The sequence below is a fragment of the Zingiber officinale genome, chromosome 4B (genome assembly GCF_018446385.1).
Source record: "Zingiber officinale cultivar Zhangliang chromosome 4B, Zo_v1.1, whole genome shotgun sequence".
Taxonomy (NCBI): Eukaryota; Viridiplantae; Streptophyta; class Magnoliopsida; order Zingiberales; family Zingiberaceae; genus Zingiber; species Zingiber officinale.
This window is the reverse complement of record NC_055993.1, coordinates 49515709-49541480: the sequence shown is the minus strand read 5'-3', so window position 1 is coordinate 49541480 and position 25772 is coordinate 49515709.

The following is a 25772-nucleotide window of genomic DNA, read 5'->3' as shown; positions in this document are numbered from 1 at the left end:
AGTACGAGGTGATCAGAAGACGGCTCAAAAATGCTATGTGGAGATAGTCAGGACTGAGGCCAATGCCGCTCGAAAAATGCAAAGAATGGAGGTTAATGTTATTCAAGAGAAGCCACTTGTTCTGGTCTATGAAGAAAAGAAAGAGGTCCAGATACAAACCGGTCGGCCTGAAGCTATTACCTTTGTCACAACCGATCTTGATCCTACGCTGAAGACCGAGCTGGTTCAATGCTTGAGGAGAAATGATGATGTCTTTGCCTGGACGCCTATAGAAGTCACAAACGTTTCTTTTTCAGTAATGGAGTATTCTTTGCATGTCTTTCCAGATGCTCGGTCTGTCATGTAAAGAAAAATAAATTTTAGAGCAGAGCAAAATCAAATCATCAAGGAAGAAGTGGCTAAACTCATGGAAGCTGGCTACATCAGGGAGGTGCAGTTCCCTAGCTGGTTAGCTAATGTGGTCTTGGTCTCTAAACCAGGGAATAAATGGTCAGTATGTATCGATTTCCGTGATCTTAACAAGGCCTATCCAAAGGATTATTATCCATTACCCCAGATCGATCAATTAGTGGATTCTACAGCTGGGTGCGAATATATTTCTATGCTGGATGCCTATCAAGGCTATCATCAAGTTTCTCTCGCTAAGGAGGATCAAGAAAAGGTCAGTTTTGTAACATTTGAAGATACTTATTGTTATAATGTTATGCCATTTGGACTAAAAAATGCAAGAGTGACTTATTAGAGGGTTATGAATAAGGTCTTCCAGAAATAGATTAGAAGAAATATGGAAGTATATGTTGATGATATTTTAATTAAGTCTCTTTAGGCTACTAATCTCTGCAGGGATGTAGAGAAAACTTGCAGAACATTGAGGCAATATGGGCTCAAGTTGAACCCAGGCAAATGCCTGTTTGGAGTGAAAGGCGGAAAGTTCATGGGGTTTATGGTGTCCGAGCGGGGAATAGAGGCCAACCCGAGCAAAGTTAAAGCACTTCAAAACATGGAGCCACCACGCAATATGAGGGAAGCTCAAAGACATACTGGTCAGATCACCGCCTTATCTAGATTCATTTCAAGGTCAGCTGATCGTAGTTTTCATTTCTTCAAAATACTCTGGAAGGCTAACAAATTTCAGTGGGATGAAGAATGTGACAAAGCCTTCCAGGAATTAAAAGATTACTTGTCTACTCTTCTTGTGTTAGCTAAGCCTGTAGTGGGAGAAACCCTATGAGTATATTTGTCGGCCAATGAAAATATTGTAGGCTCTGTGTTAGTGAGACAGGAAGAGAAAGAGCAACAACTTGTATATTTTTCTATCCATTTATTAAAAGGGGCTGAGTGTAGATATACTACACTCGAAAAGTTGGCTTATGCATTAGTGTTAACTGCTCGGAGATTGTGCCCATATTTTTTTAGCACATGTAATTGTTGTGTTGACCAACAATACTCTCAGACAGGTGTTGCTTAACCCAGAGGCATCTGGGCTATTGATCAAATGAACAACCGAGCTTAGTGAGTATGACATACAATACCAACTTCGCTCGGCTATCAAGGCACAAGCCATAGCAGATTTCATCATAGAAGTTCAAGGTCCTGAGGAAGAGGGTACTTGGAAAGTTTATGTGGATGGATCCTCAACCAGACAAGGTAGTGAGATTGGTATTCTTCTTATATCTCCAAGGGAAGATAAGCTTCAACTTTTTGTCAGGCTGAATTATAGGGTCACTAATAATAAAGAAGAATATGAAGCATTGATACCAGGGTTACAGGCTGCTCAGGATGTAGGAGCATCCCGGGTTTATATTTATTCTGACTCTCAGTTAGCAACCCAGCAATTATCAGGTAACTTCGAAATCAATAATGATAGACTCAGGTTATATGCTGAGGCATTTGATAGGTTGAAAGCCCAATTTCAAGAAGTAAATATACAAAAAATTCCTCGTTCTGAGAATCAGGTAGCTGATGAATTAGCTAAATTGGTCTCTGCTATAACACCATGGAGCCTGGATCGGCCTGTCGAACATACATTGTTAGTATCTTGTATCGAGAGACAAGATGAAATAGAGATACAAGGTGATTGGAGAGCACCAATCATATTATATTTACAGCAAAACATTGTTCTGATTGATGCAGAACAAGCTGGAATATTTAAGAAGAGAGCTTTCCAATACACTATGATAGGGGAACAATTATATAAAAGGGATTTGTCTAGACCTCTGCTTAAATGTGTCGGAACAGAAGATATACAATTTATTTTGCAAGAGGTTCATCAGGGCTCATGTGGTAGTCATATAGGAGGAAGATCCTTAGCTCGTAGAATTTTATTAGCGGGATATTTCTGGCCTACTTTGCATGAAGATGCTGCCAAATGTGTAAGAACCTGCATTTCTTATTAGAAACATCAGAATATTCCACATCATCCTACATAATTATTGAGAACCTCTACAGTTTCCTGCCCCTTTGATCAATGGGGCATGGATATAGTTGGTCCGTTTCCTATGGCAACTGCACAAAGAAGGTTTTTATTAGTAGCAGTAGACTATTTCTCTAAATGGGTAGAAGCAGAACCACTTGCCCGAATTACTGAAGATGCGTTTATTAAATTCTTGTGGAAAAATATTATTTGCAGATTCGGTATTTCTTATAAATTAGTCTATGACAACGGAAGGCGGTTTCAAGGAGACAGAATCTTAGATTGGTATAAAAGCTATGGTATTACGCAAGCATTCACCTCTGTGGCGTATCCACAGAGTAATGGTAAAGCAGAAGTAACCAACAGAGAGATTATAAGAGGTTTAAAAATCAAACTGGATCATGTCGGAGGTAGTTGGGTAGATGACTTGCCTAGTGTTCTTTGAGCATATGGCACTACACCGCGAGAAGCTACAGGGATTACTCCCTTCCAACTAGTTTATGGAGGAGAAGCCGTAATTCCTATCGAGGTGGGAGTAGAGTCTGACAGAAGATAACTATATAATGAGGATAATGAAGGCAGACGACTTATGGAGCTAGATTTGATAGAATAAATTCGACACAAAGCTACAACTCGTCTTATATCATACCGACAGCGAATGAGGCAGAATTATAACAAAAGAGTCATCCCAAGATTCTTTCAAACAGGGGATCTAGTATGGAAGCGTGTCAAGCCTGTTGGGGATGTTAACAAATTAGCACCACAAAGGGAAGGACCATACAAGGTGGTAGAAAAACTGGCATCAGGTGTTGGAGTGTATACTAAAAACCTAGCTTTTGTATAAACATTTATAAGAATCACATTGGTCAAGTGTCTACATTTATATATACCAAATGTAGATGTTCAATTAATTTATATTGTAGATAACATGGTGTGTGGTGTCACACACAGAGGATCATGTTATCAGTACCTTATAAATTATAAACAGTAGTTCACGACCAAGATGGAAAGGAACAAACCATTGGAAGGTCGTAGTGTAATTAGGTATTAGTTTATTTTAACTATATAATTAAACTAGTACACTTAGAGTCTATTGAGTAGGACCAGTAGAGGTCATTTCTTTTTATACTGACTTTATAAAGGAACAAAGACCTCAGTTATTAGGGAAGTGTGTGCTCTTAATCCTAATATAATAATAAGCATATATATTTGATATTTATTTCTTTAATTTATCAATGGGTTAGATTTAGTTCGATAAATTAATAAGCCCGATAAGTTGGGAAATGATATCACTTATAGTGTGTGTTGTTGATTATAGAAGGAAACTGTGTCCTAGTAATCTAGGTTGAGAATGACCCCAAGAGGAGCTCATAAGGATTGTCATATTAAACCCTTCAGGTGGACTTAGTCCGACATGACAATAAGGTTGAGTGGTACTACTCTTAGACTAAGATATTAATTAAGTGAGTTGTTAGTAACTCATTTAATTAGTGGACATTCATTATCTTAAACACAGGGAGACTAACACACTCATAATAAGAAGGAGCCTAAAATGTAATTTGGGATTGGTGCGGTAGTTCAATAATAGTTCTTTAGTGGAATGAATTATTATTCATGAAATTAAGTTATGCGTTCGTGGTGAACACGGGATGCTTAATTTCATCGGGAGACCAAAACCAATTCCTCCTCTCGGTCCCTATCGTAGCCTCTTAATTATAGAGTACTATACCCACCTATACCCACCTTCTTACCCATCCTATAGGGGGCCGACCAAGCTAGCTTGGAGTCCAAGCTAGGGCCGGCCAAAGGCATGGTTCATTGGTTCATAAGGTGGCTGGCCCTAGCTAGAAACCAAGCTTAAGTGGCCGGCCCTATTAAAATAAAAAGTAATTTTATTTTTTAATTTTTTCTTATGTGGATTCCATGGTTTTTAAAAGAGAGTTTAAAATTTAAAATCTTTCCTTTTATAGCTTTATATAAAAGATTAAGAAAAGATTTGAAATCTTTCCTTATTTATAGATGGAAAGGTAGATTTTAATTTTGAGAAAACTTTTTTTTTTTAACCATGTTCATGATTTAAAAGTGAGTTTTAAAATTAAATATTTCTTTTATAAAGCTTCTACAAAAGATTAAGAAAAGATTTGATATCTTTCCTTATTTGTAGATTGAAAGAGATTTTAATTTTTTAGAGATAACTTTCTCTTTATCCACATGTTTAAAAGAAAGATTTAATTTATAAAAATTCCTTTTTATAAACCACCATGAAGGGAAAAATTATTAGAAATTTTTTTTATAAAATTTCTGGAAACAAATTAGGAAGTTTTAATTCTTGTGTGAATTAAACTTTCCTTGATTGTGGAATTAAAGTTGTCGGCCATATGATTTAAGAAAAGGTTTTTAATTTTAATTAATTAAATTTTCCTTTTCATGGCAAAGGAATTAAGGAAGTTTTTATTAAAATTTCCTCATTTGTCAAGATCAAGGAATATAAAAGAGGGGGTAGAGGTGCCTTCATGGTGAACGACTCTATTCTATTTCCTCCCCTCTCATCCTTGGTGTGGCCAGCCATCATCCCCTTCTCTTTTCTCTTCTCTCCATCTTGTGGCCGAACCTCATCTCATCCTTGGAGTCCTTGTGGTGGCCGGATCTTGCTTGGAGAAGAAGGAGAGTAAAGGAGGTGATATTTCTAGCATCCCTTGGAGCTTGGTGGTGGCCGAACCTCTTCATCCTTGGAGGAGCTTTTGGTGGCCAAAACTAGGAAGGAAGAAGAAGGGCTTGGGTGGTTCTCATCTCGGTAGATCGTTGCCCACACAACGTCCGGGATAAGAAGAGGAATACGGTAGAAGATCAAGAGGTTATTTGCTTACAAAGAAAGGTATAACTAGTAATTGTTTTCCGCATCATACTAGTTTTCTTTGTATAGTTATTTTTGGAAATACCAAACACAACAGGCATATGATTCTAGAGTTTTTGGATTTGTTTCTAAGTTGTGTTTCTTTTCTTTTATTTTTTGAATTTGTGATTCGATTGTTCTTTTTGGATAAACCTAGAGTTATTTAAGGAAATTAAATATTAACTTTCCTTAAAAGGCTTTGTCTAGGTGGTGGTGGTTGCTCCCATATCCAAGAAGGCCATGTGCCTCGCTATACAGTCCTGGAAGCCAATTTTGGAAATTAATATTTAATGGAATTAATAACATAGGTGGATTTGAATCAATAGTGTTAAGTTCCGCTTGCGATTCAAATCTAAACGATTAAGAACAGATACGTTAAATTTGGAATCAATGATGTTAAGTTCCGTCTGCGATTCCTAATTTAACTTCTAAAGAACACAATAGGTTATTTAAGGAAAGGTTCGACAATTGTACAAAAAATTTTGTATAGTGGAACCGGTACGTTTTCCTAGGACTAACCAACAATTGGTATCAGAGCTAGGGTTTGCCTCTGTGTGTTTGGTTTTCAAATTAGGTTATGCACATGTCATACATAATTTAGGCAGGATAATAGTAGGATGTGCTAATTTTGTGGTTGCAGGCTTCAACTATTATGGCTTATAGATGTTGTGTGTGATTGGACCCTTGGACATGTCAAGGGCATTATTTTTGTGTGTGCATGATTATATGTAACTAATACAGCAGGAGCTGTATTAGCCCTAGGATTTAGAATTTTATTTTTTTCATGTACATTCCTTCGTGGAATATAGGATCAATATATGTAAAATTCTATTTTTGTCGCGAATCGGATTCTTGCGAGGCGTGGTACTTTTGGAGCACGAGAGGCGAAGCGAAATAAGAAGCGAGATCGATGCGACGACTCGACCCGATGGCGGTGGCTAAAGATGGCAGCATCTAGGGTTGGAGCACACAGAGAACAGTGACAAAAAAATGCCATAATAGTTGGAAAATTAATTTCTAAATTTATTACTTTTATTTACTGTGTGTGTGCATGTGTTATATGCTAGCATAGGTTAAAATTCCTCACTTTAAATAACTAAGTGGGAGAGGGATTAGTATATAAATCCCACGGTCTCCATTACTGGTTTGTAAGTGATGCAACAAGCTTGCGTGTTGGCTCTGAGTGCCTCCCTCCACAACGGATGAGTTTGTTTGCGGATCACTAGATCAAACTTCCTTAAATGGATGGTTATAGGAAGTTATTTAGGATGTGTGTGATCTTCTCCAACTGAAGGGGCACAATTTTATTTAATGGACTAAGTATCAAGTAATGGTATACACTTAGACATATTTAATAGTATCCTCCCCAACGGAGTCACTACTATCACTTGTGTGACCAAAAGGGAAACCAACTATTAATTTGTCATAAAACTAGGGTGACAAGATAATAAAATTAATGGGTTAAAACCCCTCTTACAAATGATTGATTTTGTATACGTCCACACTAACGTGGCATACAAAATTAACGGTGTTTGAGATAATTTTATTTGTCATAAAGTTACGTTGACAAGATAGTTAATGGGTAAAACCCTCCTCTTACAAATATTGATTTTGTATACGTCCACACTAACGTGGCATGCAAAATTCACGGTGTTTTGAGGTGTTGGTAAATTTAAATAGTATTGTTAGAGGAATCAATATTATTTTAAATTTAGAGTCTTGACCAAATATTTGATTAAAGACAAACCAACTATTAATTTTATTTGTCATAAGTGGACAAGATAATAAAATTAATGGATAAAATCTCCTTTTAGAATTTGTATACGCCCACACTATCGTGGCATACAAAATTCACGGAGATTTTGAGATGTTGGTCTTGACCAAATATTTTTGTGATTCTTAGGATTTCAAATGTTAATCAATCCCCTAGTTGTTATACTATAGAATAGACTTAGTAGTCCCAATTGTAATGATTGGAAAAATTGGACATTAAGGTAGACTGTCCTCTCAGAACTGAGAACAATAACGGTGTATTTTATTAGTTGTTGAAACATATTTAGTGGTGTTATCTACCGGTACCTGGTGTGTAGATACATGAATCACTGATCATGCCTGCAATTCATTGCAGGGTTCCAGGAAACCCGACAACTATATGAAAAGGAAAACACCGTCTACATGGGCACTACTGCAAAAGTAGCAGCTGTTGCAGTGGGAAATGTTTATTCTCTGATAGGAATAAAATATGGATTTTCAGAAATTATCTTTACGTACTAAGTTTAGAAAGAACATGATTTCGATTTCTAAACTATTAAAGAATAGATATTCTGTCTATTTTGATAACAAACTTGTTATCAAGAAAAATAGGGAAGTTATCTATTCTGGTACGTTGGTTGACAATTTATAATCCAATAACTCCCACGATGCAATAAATGGAAATTAATAACACATCTTCTAACTTTAAGAGAAAGCAACCTTTGGAAATGAACCAATCATATTTTTGGCATCTAAGGCTAGGTTATATTAACTCAAGCAGGATTCAAAGGATAATAACCAATGAACTCTTGGGTTCATTGGTAGTGGAAAACTTTCCAACCTGTTAGTTTTACTTGGAAGTTAAAATAACTAAGAAGCTTTTAAATCTAAGGGGTTTAATGCCAAAGATATGTTGAAATTGGTTCATTCTGATTTGTGTAGACCTTTGACTATCCAGGCAAGAGGTTATTTCGAATATTTCGTCTCTTTTATAGATGACTATTCGAGATAAGGATACATTTACTTGAAGCGTCACAAGTCTAAGTGCTTTGATTAGTTCAAAGAGTACTAGACTGATGAGGAGTAAAGTCAAAGTAAAAGTATCAAGACACTACGGTGAAATTGTAGTAATGAGTACCTCTTAGGAGAGTTTAGGAGTCACTTATCAGAAGTCGGGATTTAATCCCAACTAACTAGACCTTTGACTATCCAGGCAAGAGGTTATTTCGAATATTTCGTCTCTTTTATAGATGACTATTCGAGATAAGGATACATTTACTTGAAGCGTCACAAGTCTAAGTGCTTTGATTAGTTCAAAGAGTACTAGGCTGATGAGGAGTAAAGTCAAAGTAAAAGTATCAAGACACTACGGTGAAATTGTAGTAATGAGTACCTCTTAGGAGAGTTTAGGAGTCACTTATCAGAAGTTGGGATTTAATCCCAACTAACTGTACCTGGTATACCGCAATAGAATGGTGTAGTAGAAAGAAGGTATAAGTTTCTTATGGAATAATTAGATCGATGATGAGTTATTCAGAAAATTACCAAATTCGTTTTAAGGATATACAGTGAAAACGAAAGTGAACATAGTACCTTCCAAGTCAGAACTCTCTACTCATATAGAATTGCTAAATAGGTGTAAGCCTATTTTGAAGCATATTCGGATTCGGATAGTTCAGCACATATGTTGAAGAGAGACAATGATAAGTTGGACAGGAGTTCACTTGTTTGTGGGTTATCCTAGATAAACGAAAGTAGGTTTATAGTCTTAAAAATCAGAAGGTCTTTGTTAGCATCAATGACTGATTTTTAGAAGAGGACTATATAATGAACCACAAGCCCATAAGTAAATAATAAAGGGCACGTCTAATCTAGTACCAACTGTACAAGATGAAATATCACAAGAAACTACAACACGTATCACAAATGATACACAATTATAGAAAGTGTCTCGTCAAAGTGGGAGGGTTGTAAGGCAACCTAAAAGATTCATGTTTTGGGAGAGTCTTTGGACTTGATCCCTGGTGGACATGAACCTGATCCCCGGACATATGACAAAGCACTCCAAGATAAAGATGCAGCATCTTTGCAAAGAGCAATAAATACAGAATTAGAATATATGTATTCTAATAGAGTCTGGGAGCTTGTAGAACCACCAAATGGTGTAAAAGCCATTGGGTGAAAATAAGTCTACAATAGGAAAAGAGAGATAGATAGGAAGGTGGAAACTTTCAAAGCAAGGCTTGTTGAAAAAGGAAACTTTTTCACCGGTAGCCATGCTTAAATCTATCCGAATTCTTTTATCTATTTGGAAAGATGTCAAGACAGCTTTCCTTAATGGAAGTCTTGAAGAAAGAATCCATATAAAGCAACCAGTGAGGTTTATTGCAAAAGGCAAAGAACATCTTGTGTGCAAGCTCAATCAGTCTATGGACTGAAGCATAGCTTCAAGGTCTTGGACATCTCGTCTAATGAAGTAATCCAGACTTATGGATTTATTCAGTGTCTAAATAAGTCTTGTGTATACAAATAGTGTGATGGAAGTGTGGTGGTATTTCTTTTACTATACGTAGATGACATTTTTGGTAGTTGGAAACAATATCAAAGTGTTGTCAGAAGTAAGGGTATGGTTGTCCAAACAATTCAATATGAAGGACTTGGGAGAGTGTGCACATATTCGTTGGATCAAAGGGATCACAAGAAAAGAATGTTGTGCTTATCCCAAGCTTCATACTATCCTAGCTCGTTTTAGCATGCAAAACTCCAAGAAAGGTTTCTTACCTTTTTAGCATGGAGTAGCTTTATCTAAAGAGATGTCTCCGAAGACATCAAAGGAGATAGAGAAAATGAAGGCAGTTCCTTATGCTTCGGCTATCAGAAGCCTAATGTATGCTATGCACGAAACTTGATATCTGTTTTGCCCAGTGCATAGTTAGCAGATATCGAAGTAACCCAGGACCGAGACACTAGACTTCCGTAAAGCATATATTGAAGTACCTGAGAAGGACTAGGGATTATATGCTAGATTACTAAGCAGATGATTTGATCCCTGTGAGTTACATGGATTTTGATCTTCAATCAGATAGGGGCAATAGTAAATCGACCTCAGGGTTTTGTGTTTACTTCAGGAGGTAAAGCCATAACTATGGAGGAGTGTTAAGCATAGGCGCTTTTCAGATTCCACTATGGAAGTTAAGTATGTGGCAGCCTCAGAGGCGGCCATAGAAGCTGAGTGACTCAGTAACCTCAAGATGGACTTAGATATGATTTCTGGGTTGTCCAAATATTATTACAATTTATTGTAATAATAATGGTGCAGTAGCAAACTCAAAAAACCATGAGTCCATAAGGCAAGTGAACACAATAGAGCGCAAGTACCACCAAATACGAGACATCGTATAATGAGGAGAAGTTGTTGCCGTCTATATTGCATCAAGTGATAACCTATAGATATTTTCACTAAGGTCCTTAAGGCAAGAGCTTTCGATGGACATATTGAATGGATGGGAATTAGATGTATGGCAGCATTAATGGCAGCATAGTCTTTTAGTATAAGTGGGAGATTGTTAGAGTGTATACTAAAAGCCTAGCTTTTGTATAAACATTTATAAGAACCACATTGGTCAAGTGTCTACATTTATATATACCAAATGTAGATGTTCAATTAATTTATATTGTAGATAACATGGTGTGTGGTGTCACACACAGAGGATCATGTTATCAGTACCTTATAAATTATAAACAGTAGCTCATGACCAAGATGGAAAGGAACAAACCATTGGAAGGTCGTAGTGTAATTAGATATTAGTTTATCTTAACTATATAATTACACTAGTACACTTAGAGTGTATTGAGTAGGACCATTAGAGGTCATTTCTTTTTATACTGACTTTATAAAGGAACAAAGACCTCAGTTATTATGGAAGTGTGTGCTCTTAATCCTAATATAATAACAAGCACATATATTTGATATTTATTTCTTTAATTTATCAATGAGTGAGATTTAGTTCGATGAATCAATAAGCCTAATAAGTTGGGAAATGATATCACTTATAGTGTGTGTTGTTGATTATAGAAGGAAACTGTGTCCTAGTAATCTAGGTTGAGAATGACCCCAAGAGGAGCTCATAAGGATTGTCATATTAAACCTTGCAGGTGGATTTAGTCCAACATGACGATAAGGTTGAGTGGTACTACTCTTGGACTAAGATATTAATTAAGTGAGTTGTCAGTAACTCATTTAATTAGTGGACATTCATTATCTTAAACACAGGGAGACTAACACACTCATAATAAGAAGGAGCCCAAAATGTAATTTGGGATTGGTGTGGTAGTTCAATAATAGTTTTTTAGTGGAATGAATTATTATTGATGAAATTAAGTTATGTGTTCAGGGCGAACACAGGATGCTTAACTTCATCGGGAGACCAAAACCAATTCCTCCTCTCGGTCCCTATCGTAGCCTCTTAATTATAGAGTATTATACCCACCTATACCCACTTTCTTACCCATCCTATTGGGGGTCGACCAAGCTAGCTTGGAGTCCAAGCTAGGGCTGGCCAAAGGCATGGTTCATTGGTTCATGAGGTGGCCGGCCCTAGCTTGAATCCAAGCATAAGTGGTCGACCCTATTAAAATAAAAAGTAATTTTGTTTTTTAAAATTTTCTTATGTGGATTCCATGGTTTTTAAAAGAGAGTTTAAAATTTAAAATCTTTCCTTTTATAGCTTTCCACAAAAGATTAAGAAAAGATTTGAAATCTTTCCTTATTTGTAGATTGAAAGGTAGATTTTAATTTTGAGGAAATTTTCCTTTTTTAACCATGTTCATGATTTAAAAGAGAGTTTTAAAATTAAATATTTCTTTTATAAAGCTTCTACAAAAGATTAAGAAAAGATTTGATATCTTTCCTTATTTGTAGATTGAAAGAGATTTTAATTTTTTAGAGATAACTTTCTTTTTATCCACATGTTTAAAAGAATGATTTAATTTATAAAAATTCCTTTTTATAAACCACCATGAAGGGAAAAATTATTAGAGAAAGTTTTTATAAAATTTTCGGAAACAAATTAGGAAGTTTTAATTCTTGTGTGAATTAAACTTTCCTTGATTGGGGATTAAAAGTGGTCGTCCATATGATTTAAGAAAAGGTTTTTAATTTTAATTAATTAAATTTTCCTTTTCATTGCAAAGGAATTAAGGAAGTTTTTATTAAAATTTTCTCATTTGCCAAGATCAAGGAATATAAAAGAGGGGGTAGAGGTGCCTTCATGGTGAACGACTCTATTCTATTTCCTCCCCTCTCATCCTTGGTGTGGCCGGCCATCATCCCCTTCTCTTTTCTCTTCTCTCCATCTTGTGGCCGAACCTCATCTCATCCTTGGAGTCCTTGTGGTGGCCGGATCTTGCTTGGAGAAGAAGGAGAGAAAAGGAGGTGATATTTCTAGCATCCCTTGGAGCTTGGTGGTGGCCGAACCTCTTCATCCTTGGAGGAGCTTTTGGTGGTCAAAACTAGGAAGGAAGAAGAAGGGCTTGGGTGGTTCTCATCTCGGTAGATCGTTGCCCACACAACGTCCGGGATAAGAAGAGGAATACGGTAGAAGATCAAGAGGTTATTTGTTACAAAGAAAGGTATAACTAGTAATTATTTTCCGCATCATACTAGTTTTCTTTGTATAGTTATTTTTGGAAATACCAAACACAAGAGACATATGATTCTAGAGTTTTTGGATTTTTTTCGAAGTTGTGTTTCTTTTCTTTTATTTTTCGAATTTATGATTCGATTGTTCTTTTTGGTTAAACCTAGAGTTATTTAAGGAAATAAATATTAGCTTTCCTTAAATGGCTTTGTCTAGGCGGTGGTGGTTGCTCCCATATGCAAGAAGGCCATGTGCCTCGCCATGCTGTCCTGGAAGCCAATTTTGGAAATTAATATTGAATGGAATTAATAACATAGGTGGATTTGAATCAATAGTGTTAAGTTCCGCTTGCGATTCAAATCTAAACCATTAAGAACAGATAAGTTAAATTTGGAATCAATGATGTTAAGTTCCGTCTGCGATTCTTAATTTAACTTCTAAAGAACACAATAGGTTATTTAAGGAAAGGTTCGACACTTGTACAAAAAATTTTGTATAGTGGAACCGGTATGTTTTCCTAGGACTAACCAACATCAGGCTAATATTATCTCCAAGACACAGAAGGGAGAGTTCTCGGGAACCCCTGGAGTACAAATCATTTATAGCCCTACCGAACTTAATAAGCTTATATCGCTTGAGAAATACAGATATCCGTTAACGAGCGGACTAACACCTCTTCAGTGTATTTCAATAATCCAATCATGTGAAATTCAGCACTATCAAAAGAACAAATCAAGTTTACTTTGAGCAATTTCCCTCCGTTTGGCCGTGCGAACAAATAACAAGTATGCTCATAATTTATGTACTTCATTCGGTAAATATAATGCAGGCCAAATATCACTCGAAAAATAAGCGCAGTTTAAGCAGCGTGGTAATTACCGGGCAAACATTTTTATTCTGCTCAAGCGGTCGTCGATTGGGGACTTTAAGGAGTGATCAATCAGTTTTTCTTAAGGAATCTCGAAGACGTTAAACCATCACGAGGTTAGTGAAAGCATTTTTAGTTTCACTCAAAAGCAAAGTCGACCGGGAAATCTCTTGAAGTAATCCGGACGGGCCTTCTTGAGAGGAACCGGAGACTCTAAACTATTAAAAGTAAAGTCGACCGGGAAATCTCTTGATGTAACCCGGACGGGCCTTCTTGAGAGAAACCGGAGACTCTAAACTATCAAAAGCAAAGTTGTTCGAGAAATCTCTTGAAGTAACCCGGACGGGCCTTCTCGAGAGGAACCGAAGACTCTAAATTATCACAAACATAGTCGATCGGGAAATCTCTTGAAGTAACCCAGATGGGTCTTCTTGAAAGCAATCGGAGACTCTAAACTATCACAAACATAGTCGATCGGGAAATCTCTTGAAGTAACCCGGACGGGCCTTCTTGAGAGAAACGGAGACTTTAAACTAGCACAAACATAATCGATCGGGAAATCTTTTGAAGTAACTCGGACGGGCCTTCTTGAGAGGAACCAGAGACTTTAAACTTTCAAGAGCAAAGTCGATCGGGAAATCTCTTGAAGTAACCCGGACGGGCCTTCTTGACAGGAACCGGAGACTATAAACTATCACAAACATATATGATCGAGAAATCTCTTGAAGTAACCCGGACGGGCCTTCTTGAGAGGAATCAGAGACTTTAAACTAGCACAAACATAGTCGATCGGGAAATCTCTTGAAGTAACCCAGACGAGCCTTTTTGAGAGGAACCGGAGACTCTAAACTATCAAAAGCAAAGTCGCCCAGGAAATCTCTTGAAGTAACCCGGACGGGCCTTCTTGAGAGGAACCGGATACTCTAAACTATCACAAACATAGTTGATCGGAAAATCTCTTGAAATAACCCGGACGAGTCTTCTTGAGTGGAACCGGAGACTCTAAACTATCACAAATATAGTCGATCGGGAAATCTCTTGAAGAAACCCGGACGAGCCTTCTTAAGAGGAATCGGAGACTTTAAACTAGCACAAACATAGTCGATCAGGAAATCTCTTGAAGTAACCCGGACGGGCCTTCTTGAGAGGAATCAGAGACTTTAAACTAGCATAAACATAGTCGATCGGGAAATCTCTTGAAGTAACCCGGACATGTCTTCTTGAGAGGAACCGAAGACTTTAAACTATTAAGAGCAAAGTCGATCGGGAAATCTCTTAAAGTAACCCAGACGGGTCTTCTTGAGAGGAACCATAGACTCTAAACTATCACAAACATAGTTGATCGAGAAATCTCTTGAAGTAACTCGGACGAGCCTTCTTGAGAGGAATCGGAGACTTTAAACTAGCACAAACATAGTCAATCAGGAAATCTCTTGAAGTAACCCAAACGGGCCTTCTTGAGAGGAATCAGAGACTTTAAACTAGCACAAACATAGTCGATCGAGAAATCTCTTGAAGTAACCCGGACGAGCCTTCTTAAGAGGAATCGGAGACTTTAAACTATCAAGAGCAAAGTCGATCGGGAAATCTCTTGAAGTAACCCGGACGGGCCTTCTTGAGTGGAACCGGAGACTCTAAACTATCACAAACATAGTCGATCGGGAAATCCCTTGATAAAACCCGGACGGGCCTTGTTGAGAGGAACCGGAGACTTTAAACTAGCACAAACATGGTCGATCGGGAAATCTCCTGAAGTAACCCGGATGAGTCTTCTTGGGAGGAACCCGAGACTTTAAACTATCATAAGTAAAGTGTGGCGAAAATTAAGTACCTGACCAAAATATGATAGAGCACAGGACTCTATGGACTCAAATCGATCGGGATTATACACCGGACTAAAGGTTGATGAAATTCTTCATATTAAATTGATCGGGATTACACGCCCGACCGAAAACTCAAAGGTTGATATCAAACCATTCGGGATTACACACCCGTTCGAAATCTAAAGTTATTTGGCTTCCTTTATAAAAATCACTTGGGATTACATTCTCTCCTGGGATTCGAAATTCAATAGAAATTCATTGGTTATTCAAAACTACACTCCCTGCCTGAACTCATGGTATTATGAGAGAATTCTGTGATTTGTCACGCATTATCGTTCGGGATTACACGCTCGTCCGATGTCTAAAGTCATCAGGATTTCTTTATGAAGATCACTCGGCATTACACTCCCAACCAGGATTCAAAGTTCAAAGGGAATTCTTTATATATATAATTTTCAAAGTTATATTTCCTATCAGAAGTCACAATCATATGAAGTTCTCTATTTAAAATCGCTCAGGATTGTAATCTCAACCAAGAATAGATAAATCCTATGAAGTTTTTCATATGAAATTACTCGAGATTGCGCGTCCTTCGGAAGCACTGAGGTCTTTGGAATTCCTTATATACAATTAAGCCTGAATAAAGATCAAAGAGTTTGCGGAAAAGCCTTATTATTCAGAGCCCTATGATCAATTAAGATACCATAATAGGAAAAGCTTTTGAGTAAGACAGTACTTATTCTCAAGAGGCAGCAGCCAGATAATGAAGGTCGGAAAAATAGGTAAGTATGAATTTTTACAAATATTGCAAGTACTTAATTACAAGTCTTTTATTTACAAGTCTTTTTGAGTATATAATCATGCTTACTTAAATTCTCCTGTCAAGTCTTTGGGTAACTCATGGTTAAGTCTACGACAATTTATGAATTGAAGGGGAGGTTCGCGAGGTAGATAACCACCTTCCCTCAATTGTTGAATAACTCCAGTCACGGAATGGTTTAAAGTCCCTATGACCCGACGGATATATTCATTAGTAAATGTTGCGGACCTTAGATAGGCTAAGCGCCTGTCCTCCCATCGATCCTCCTCATGCTCCTTATAACTTTGAAATTCGGTTTATAGTGTGGCAGCTTGGGCTTTGAAAGAATCTCTTTCTGATTTAAGTTGTTTGTAGTGTGGCAGCTTGGGCTTTGAAAGATTCTCTTTCTGATTTAAGTTGCTCTATCTCCTTCTGGAGTGAGGATATCTCGGCATCTTAAGCCTTTCTTTGTTCTTTCTCTTGTAGAATAGCAAAATCTCTTGAGGCTGAATCTTGAGCCTGCTCAGAAAGAAAGACATTGTGAAGCCTCTCCACTTTCTCTAAGACAACATTTTTATGATAAATATCTGAGATGGCTTTGTTTTTTAAAGAAATCCACTTGGAGGCTGGAATTTAACCAATCCACTCGTAACTTTAGGGTTCTTCTTTTAAGCTCTTTGTTTTTCAATAACTGTCGCTCATGCTGTAGTTCCTTTTTCATAGCCTCTATCTGTTGGGCCTGTAAAGCTATCTTCTCTTGTAACTGAGTAAGCTCAGTGTGGGAAGGAGGAAGATTAGCTTTCAGTGCCTCTACTTGAGCTTTTAACTTGTCGTTTTCCCTTTCCAAAGCAATGATCAGTTGGTCTAGATGAAGACTTGAGGCAAGAAACTGAAACAATAGTGCAGTTAGCAGGAAATAATGATATGATAACAATATATAATGAAAAACACTAACGACAACAGCTTGATGACTATGACTGTCAACACGGTTGGAAATGCTAATGCCCCTTAGCAGTTCTTGGCTATGTTGCCAAGATTTAGCCAACGGGCCTTGTAGCTACAAAAAACCATAACTGGGAGGGTCCAAAGCTTGTCCCATTTGAGAGGGCAGACCCACAGCCTATCTAAATAAAGGTGGGAGGACAGAAGGTGAGGAAGGCCGGGTAGAAGAAGAAGGAAGAGAGAGAGGAGAAGTGGTAGAAATGGGAATAACAGAGGAAGAACTAGAGGGGATGGAAGATGGCATAGCAATAAAAGTTGATTCAGTTGTTGAAGCATGGATAGCGGATGGTCCAGGACTTGGAGAAGATCTCTTGCAAGGTGTTCTTCTAGCTCGGGGTCCAGAAGCCAGAGGAGGTAAAGCCAGGGAAAGAGGTTGAGAGGAAGCCAAGGTGGTAGTAGCCATCTGAGAAGCAGAAGTAGCTAAAACAATAACAGAAGAGGAAGGAATAAGAAGACCCGGTCTTATCATTCTGAGAGAAAGATTGGAAATAATGTGAGTAGGGAGCATTGGTGCCTTACCTCTCTCAAAAGAAATAGGTGAAGGAGCAATAGGGATCTGCACAAAAGTACCAAAAGTATCATGAAAGGGAACTTCCTCAGTAAGCTTGGGTTTCTTGAGTATGGTAATCAAAGGTTGTTCCTCTTCCTCTTCCTCTTCCTCTTCCATAGAAGCAATAACTTCCGCTGTTTGTTCTTCCCTAGATAATAAACCCAAAGTAGAGGTAGTAGGATTAGCTCGATGAGCATGTAGCCATTTTTCTCCAAGTTTATTCAAAAAAGACTTGGTCATATTTGTATTCTTGTACATGAAAGCGGGTAGAAGAGCATTAGCTAAAACACAAGAATTGTGCGTCATTATAGAAAATAATTAACAAATAGCTGATAAACATAGCCAAGAATGTTTAGACATACCAAAAGAGACATCCAAGGGAGTGTCGATGTAACTTATTCCAAAGGGAAACATTAAACCCCCCACAATCAAGGAAGGTAAGCAAAATTTAACCCCCTTTAGCTTGGATAAGGCAAGAGAGACAAAAGGATCAGTGAGGAAGTTATTAGTGTTAGGAGCTGTGGGGAGATTATGTATCCAGGTAATAGGAAAAGAAGCAGAAGAAGGGAGACGCATAAAGAAAAATTTGTGACGCCATTCCTCTTGAGGAGGAATCCTGCTAAACAAAATAGCCTTAGGGCGAGACTAAAATTTAAAGATACCAATGTCTACTTGGCGGGGAATGAAGAAGTAGTGAAAAAGACAAGGGGATAAGGGGAAATATAGAAGTTTAGACACCCCAACAAAACCCACGAGGATAGAAAAAGACTGAGAAATAAACTGATTAAGAGGAATATCAAAATAAATGCTAACATCAGCGAAAAAGGGATGAAGGGGGAATCGGAAACCTTGTAAGGCTTGAGCCCAGAAGATCGATATACTTCCTAAAGGAGGAAGATGCAGACTATCCTGGGGGGTAGGACAAACTATATAGGAGGGAAACCATAGTTCACTCGTAACTCCACCTCCTCTGGCTCGGTAAGGCTAGAAGCGCACGAAAGGAACCACGCGGGGGAAGAAGTGGCCATGGTTGAATAGCAGAGGGAAAGCGAACAGGAGAAGGAGGAGAAATAATAGGGGAGCAGGAGAGAGCATCTTAAACCCTTGCCTCCCTCTGTACCTTAGACCAAAAACCCTTAAGCAGAAATAGAAAAAGAACTGGAAAAAGGGGAAATCCAAAAGCCAATGATAATTTGTGCGGAACTTAGGTATAAAAGGAGGATAGGAAAAGAAAAAAAATGTAAACTCAATAAAGAAGAACATACGGAGACATAACTGCCATAAAGAGGTGAGGTCATAGAAGAATGAGATCGAATTCAAAAAGAAGGATGAATCTCACGGAAAAGGTAAGCTTAGTAATCATCCTCGGAAAACGCGACCAGTTTTTCTCTCTCTATGCGCTTGATTCTTAAAGAATCAAAGAGGTATGAGGAAAATTGGTTGGGTATGAGGTTAATAGGGTAGTTTAAGATTATCTATGTGATTAAACAATAAACCCGGGCGGTCATACTAGATCGGGCGAGATTTAGTTAAATATAAAACACCGGACGATATTTATAAATATGGTGGTAAATCGACCGGTCATAATAAACCGGTCGAGACTGACGTCAGTCGGTTTTACCGAATTGGATGAAAACTAGTCAAGTATATAGCACCGGGCGATATTTGCAAGCCTAATGGTAAATCGATCGGTTGTAATAGACCGGTCGATATTGATGATAGGTTAGGACCTTATTCGAATATAGTCAGGTAATAGTAATAGACCGGACAATATTTGATATGCTAAGACAAAGTGAACAAGAAAAAGACAAGTACAAAGGTAGGATGAATTCAGAAGGGAGGTAGTAGAGCCTCATGAATGAAAAGAGTTTAGACACATAAACACAAAAGATAAAAGTATATGAGCCAAATGGTCACAAATTCATAGTTAGTTTTACAACAACTAGAACCAAAATAGAACGATCATTCTATAGACAATTGAGGAAATAGGTTTGCAGGTCTGTTATCAATCAGCTTATGCCAGTTCAAGAAGTTAGGAGGAGGATCATGAGACAGGAAGCCTTCTTCTAGCAATTGTTTTACTGCTCCTTCAGCTCCGGCGGTATAGGCGGCCAAAATAGACTTTTACGATCGACCTGTTGAATTCAATAGATTTGATCAAGGTGGTGGTCCGATCTTTAAAGCGATTATCTTCACCAACTTTATACTCCACCAAAGCTGTTTGAGAAGACTTCAGCTCGGCGTCTTTTGTGGAAGCCTCCGTTTTAGCTATATTCAAAGAAGTATTCAAAGAAGTTATTTCCTCATCCTTTAACTGTAGAGCTTTGAGTTTGTCAGCCAAGGTGGGCTCGTAATCAGATTTAAGCTTGTAAGTCTCAGCGAGCTGCTTCTCTAATTGGGAAGATAACTCAGTATTAAGGTCTGTGGCCGATTTAAATTTAGACTGAAGGCTCTCAAGTTGGGTTTCATATTGTTTCTTAGACTTTTCTGAAAGAGTGGTAGAAGATAGCTCAGCAACTTATCGTTTCAACTTCTTGTTCTCATGATATAGGTTATGCGCTAGGCGAGCTAAACCCATATTGGCCATCCATCGCTACGAACATAAGAATGGGTCATAAAACAGTCATGGATAAATAACAAATAAATAATAGCAAACATACCTTGGTTTCCTCATGTGAGAATTGATCAATTGCCTCGGAAGGAGGAAGCTCTCCAAAGAGAGGAAGAATTTCCTCTCGAGCAGTGGTGAAAGAGCCTCCTAGAAGTATAGGAAGAACAGGGATAGAAGAGGAAGTGGTAGAAAAGGAGGAAGTTGGGATAGAAGGGGGAGCGAAAACTAAGTAAGAAGATGATGAAGGAGGTAAAGACCCAGATTCTGAAATAGATAAAGGAAAAGTAAAAGAAGTACTACTAGGGGCAGTATTGCTAAGAGAAGAGGAAGAAAAAAGAATGGAAGGATATAAATCAGCCAAAGTAGGCTCATTAGAAGAAGGGGCAGCAGAAGCAAAACCTTCTGAGGGTGATTCCTCAACAAGAAGAGTGAGTCTCCTTTTAGAAGGAGGGACTCTAGTTAGTTTGCGTCCCGGGCATTTGCTCGGAGCAATTTCAGCAAGAGATTTTTCTGAGTTTACAGGGGATGTAAGCTCAGCAACGGAAAGAGAAGTGGCTGATGAAGGAGCAGTTGGCAAAGTGATAGCAGGAACTCCTGCTGGAAGAATCTCGAGAATGTCAGGAGTAACTTGAGAACTAGAAGCTTCAACTAGGGGAACCGAAGCTTCAATTGAAGGTGGAGTATTAATGGTAGCAAGAAGCTCTTGCTATTTTGCATGAAGTTAGGCCTCTTCCAGACGTAATTCTTCGTGAATCAAAGCAGCATAAAAACCAGCCACTACACAAAATGGTAGAAAATATTTTAATTAGTAAAAATTGATAGAAAAAGAGACAAAATTTTACCTAAGGAGCCGCGTATCTTAGATCTGACTTGGCTCAAACTAAACAGATATAGAAGATCGCTCCATAGCCATTTAGTAATAGAAAGACGATGACATAGCAATTTTTCACAGTAAAGGGGAAAAGACTGGTGAAGGTGAAACTCCTTAACATCAGGCAAAGGAGGTAAAGAGGATTTCCAAGCATGAGACCAAGGAATAGGTCCAGGAAACTTTATGAAGAAGAAACGAGATTTCCAGCCTTTAAGAGAAGAAGACATATCATCAAAAAGGACCATCTTGGTCTGAGACTGGAAGAGAAAAACACCCAGCTCTGCTAACTTTGGATAAGAAAACATGAAAACATTTTGAGGAGTAGGAGGAATGCCAAGTGTACGAAACAACATGTACAGGTCACATAAATAATGAAAGGCATTGGACACAAATTGTTGAAGGGGAATGCCAAAGTATTGGCTTACATTAATTAGAAAGGGACAAATGGGAAACCTTAAGCCCCCTATCAATTAATCCCTAAAGAAAGTCACACAGTTAGCAGGAGGACGGTGAGGATGCTCGTCTGGTTCAGGGATTATGATATCATATTCCTCAGGAATTTCATATTGCATACAGATAGCAAGCTGAGCATCCTTGTCGAAAGAAGATGAAATTTGAGTATACCAAGGAGCAATTATTTCTTCAGCCATAGATAGAAGTAAAGGTTAACGGAGCAACAGGTTACTTACTATGAACTAAGAAAGAAGAGCACGGGAAGACGACAAGCGTGAAGATGGACCAAAAGAGTGCAGTCAAAGAAAAAAAAACGCTAAGGCAAGGAAGAAGGGGCAAAGTCGACAAGAAAATGAAGGGTTTAGGGTTGAAAGAATGTGCAACCACCGTCAGATCGGAATACCTTTTTTCAACAGACACCGTTGATTATAGAAGCGTGCTAGCGTTGGTATTACAAAGAGGAAAGAAAAGACACACGTCAAATGACCATAAATGGGCATTGATGATGGATGCGACAAATAGAATCATGCAGGAGTTGGTAACACCTCGTCATGCGCCTCCAACATTCTCTTACCGTGGAAAGACCAATCATAATCAAGAAAATGCTGGAAAAAAGGGCGTAGTTTACTAGGGGCAATAAATAGAGATGGATTAGATCTGATAAATCCCTGGTTAGAAGGAAAAAAAGGAGAAAATAAGGGTCAGTCATGTAGAAAATATTGACCAAGCTAGTGTAATCATAAAAAGGAAATCAGTATCGACCGGGATGACCTTGTCCATAATGAACAGGCTAATATCGGTCGAGATACTCTTGTCTATAATGGATAGGCTAATATCGGTCGGTATAACATGGTCTACAACAGACAGGCTGATATCGATTGGGTACCGCGTTCATAATAGATGGGTTAATGTCGACCGGGTCAACACGTGCATAAGAGACAGGTCAATATCAACTGAGTTAATACGTCTATAAAAGATAAGTCTGCATCATCCGAGGTTAAAGGGATTGATTGAATATAACATATCGATTGCATTTGAGGCATTTAGCCTTATATAGTCAAACAGGTATTACATGTACTTAGCAGGCAAAGCCTGATCGAGCATACAACATTGCCCCAGCTATGTAACTCAACTAAACATAGACTTATGTCCAGTCAGTTGATTGATACTTCCTTCGACCAGACTTAAAGGGAAGCCCGTTGGAACGTGAGCCCTTGAACTTCTCAGAAGACTTCAACCCATCTGAAAATAAACCCGGCTAGGTTGGAGAAGTGGGAATATTTTACCTGGCAGGGGGATAGGGTGAAAAATCTGTCATCCAACGGAATTGCCCTCCCTCCTCCTCGTTTAGAAGAGCTAGTGTATTCTTTTACGCCTAGGAGAAAGTAGGAAAAAGAGTGGTCTCATGAACAAAGGAGGTGCAAACTTGTTCAAGCCCCTTCAGGCGTGTCATGAAACAATCCATTTCCTGCTTGAACATTTTGAGCTCTGCTGCCTGAGTGTCCACCTGAGCCCACAGATAGCCTGAGTTTTGCTGCCATCGGGAAGACAACAGGCTAGCTATGTGACCCTCCTCAGTTAACGAGAGCACTTCTGAAGCCTGTTGAGTCTGTAAAGCAGGCATTTCTTTGGCTTGAAGTTCTAGATCTAGGTGAACTTCGTTCTCAGAGGCCATCCTCAACCGTACTTGAGACTGGGTGACCAACAGGAATATCCCCAGTTCTCGGGCCAGAGAGTTAACTGGATCCAAAGCTCGAGCAACTTTATCTATAGATTTCACCTTGTCCAACAGAAAGTGGGGAACCCTAAAGCTATACTCTCGGTAAGGGAAGACGAACAAGGAGGAAGAGAGCTGAGATAAGTGGAGAAGGAAGGGAGGATCGCAACCCTATTTAAAGGGTCAAAAGACTCACAGGATCACTATACTTGAGTTCACGGGATTGTTGTACCAGAAGTCATGGGGACTACTGTGAAGAAAGTCATGGGTCTATTGCAGTGACCATGGCAAAACCATGAGTAAAGATAGGCAAAGAAACAAAAATAGACCTGTGTCTAGTCAGTCGGCTACACCTTCTTCGACTAGACTTGGAGGGAAGGCTAGTGATATGGGTTAGGCTTAGTAGGTCCCTGGTGAAAAGGGGAAAAAAGATAGCAGAATCAAGTAGGTATGCATACCGGTAGGGGTAACGTGCTTAAGAAAGTATAGGCCAAGGCCAGTCGGGATAACAGGCTTAGAGCAATATAGGTCAAGGCCGGTCAAGATAACAAGCTTAAGGAGGTATAGATCAATATCGGCCGAGCTAACAGGCTTAAAGAAATATAGGCCAATATCGGCCGGGATAACAAGCCTAATGAAATATAAGCCAATATCGGCCGGGATAACATGCTTAAGGAGATATAGACCAAGGTCGGTCGGGATAACAAGCTTAAGGAGGTATAGCCCAATATCAACTGGGATAACATAATATAGCCCAATATCGGTCGGGATAACAAGCCTAATGAAATATAGACCACTATCGACCGGGATAACATGCTTAAGAAAATACAAGTCAACACCGCCCGGGGTAGCAAGTATTTCGAGAATGTGCATAAATAGCTCAAGAAAATATCTATTTCATATGATTGTATGACAGGTTGACTAATTTGGCGGGAAAAATGTCTCTAGACTCTTCTACAGGTGCTAGACGACAAAGAAGGTATATCTGGGGTACAAAATAGATTTCTTAAAAAGCTATCTTTTGTAAGTAAAGGACTGACGTCATCTCATAACAAACTCTAACAAACCGGGATTCACTTCATGACTACAGAGGTTATATGAAGTGGTATAAAAGGGGGAATCCTCTCCGTTGGCCTGGTATGCTCAGGCTCATCACACTCACAACCCACTTTACAAACCCTAATTTTAATCACTATTCATCTTCATCTTTTTCTGCCCACACCAAGAGAGATCACTAACTTGAGCGTCGGAGGGCCTAGCCAGGGATTCCCACCCCGGTCTTAGGTCACTGACGATAGTGTTGGCGGTTCTCTTGTGCGCAGGAAGTCATTGGAGTTCCAGATCTTGACATTTTTTCACTCGAGTCTTCCTTTCGTCTTTGGATCTTGGTACAAGGAGAGTGTTCGGTGAGTTCATTCTCTTAGATCCGCTTTGGGTTTCTCGGATCGGTAGTTCACAGGTATTATTCTTCATCAGCGGTGAGGTTTTCTCCGAGCTTTCCGTTTTGTCAAGCTTCTCAGACAGGATCAAATCCTGTCTGAGAGTAACCAAAGATATTTTTTATTTTTTATTTTTTTTAGAGCTTAGGGTTTATATTTTATGTTATTGTATTTAAGTTAATCTTTTTTTTTTAAATAAAATTACACTTGATGCTCACAAGGTAAGCACCATAAGGTAAGTAGAGTAACAACCTCTCTCTCTCTCTCTCTCTCTATAGTTTTGACATGTTGCTGACATTATATTGCACACATTGTGCACACCTAATGTATTTTTTTTCACTTCCTTTAGAACAAATACTACTACAAATCTTAAATCCTAAATCCTAAACCCTAAGCTCTATGCCCTAAGCTCTAAAAAAATACACTAGGTATGGATGGGTGTGTAACATAAGCTGGGTAGCATATCAAAATGATTTCTCTCTATATATATAGGGGTGGAGCTACCCTTGGGCTAGGGTGGGCTCAACCCCACCCATTTTAAAAAAAATTAAAATTAAAATTTTATTTTAGCCACACCCCAATTTCAATTAATCTTAAAATTTTCCTATTGCATAGCTGCTTGCCTCTTCATCTCCCCATGCATGGTTTCATCCCCACTCATTTTAAGAAAATTAAAATTTTATTTCAGCCCTCCACAATTTTAATTAAATCTAAAATTTCCCTTTATTGTACAATTGCTTCATCTCCCCACACACAACACACTACTTGATCTGCTGCGCAAGCAGCTGACATTAGCGGCTCTTTCCTTGTCTCTCCTCTCAAGCATCCGACTATGACATGACGAGCACAACCATGACCTCCGTTCTCCCTAATAGCAAGCGATATTTGCTGTTGTTCTCCCTACTACAAGCGATGCCAACTTTGCTTTATCATCACGACTTG